Genomic DNA, 860 nt, shown 5'->3' on the forward strand with positions numbered 1-860 from the left:
ATTGCAAAACCAACCCGTCGGATTTGAGAGTAGACTTCACAAGAGGTTTACACACACGTAGACATTCAATTCAATCTACTGATTGGAAGTCAAACTTGGTCAATTGCAAAACTAACTTCTTTCAAAAAAATTCAAACATATCTACTGCATATGAAGTCTAGTTCTGAAAGTCAAATCTTGGATGAATTTTGATCAATTGCAAAAACTAACATTTTTAAATTGTAGACTGAAATGAAAGTCTACATGTACAAAATCACAGCTTTTTTTCAACTATAGAAAGCAACCAGTAAAATGATCAATTGCAAAAACCAACCCAAAGCGTAGACCTATTTGACAGTCTACGTCTGTAAACTGAAAAGAACGTCTACATCTTCAGAGACTCAATATTAAGTCTGCATAGAAAAATCTATAAAAATGTGAATTTGTGTATTATTCATTAAGTTTTTTCTAGTTTTATTTGTTTGAAAGTGTGTGTTAGTTAATCCTAATGGGTTTGAATGATTTTGAAAAGAATTTTTTTATAATGGTATGAAGGTATAATTCATTTGATTTGACAATGTTGTTTAGCTAATAATTGTAGACGTATTTGTAAGTCTTCGTTTATAGTTTTATGAAACATGAAATATTTCTTTGCTGATTATGTAAACCTGTATTTTTTTGCAGGAAATGGCTCAGATACCTGTTGTATACGGAGAATGGGTGGTGAAAGGCTTTTTATGGGAGTGTGTGGTCAGTAATCGGAAAGGAAGGAGAATGTTTCTTGGGCCGGATGGTTGTACACATGGTGAACTTCATGAAATGGCACTAGAAGATTATGGTCTGGACAAGAAAATCGAGAAGGTGGAGCTAACATATTCCTT

The sequence above is a fragment of the Brassica oleracea genome, chromosome C6 (assembly GCF_000695525.1).
Source record: "Brassica oleracea var. oleracea cultivar TO1000 chromosome C6, BOL, whole genome shotgun sequence".
In the NCBI taxonomy this organism is placed as follows: domain Eukaryota; kingdom Viridiplantae; phylum Streptophyta; class Magnoliopsida; order Brassicales; family Brassicaceae; genus Brassica; species Brassica oleracea.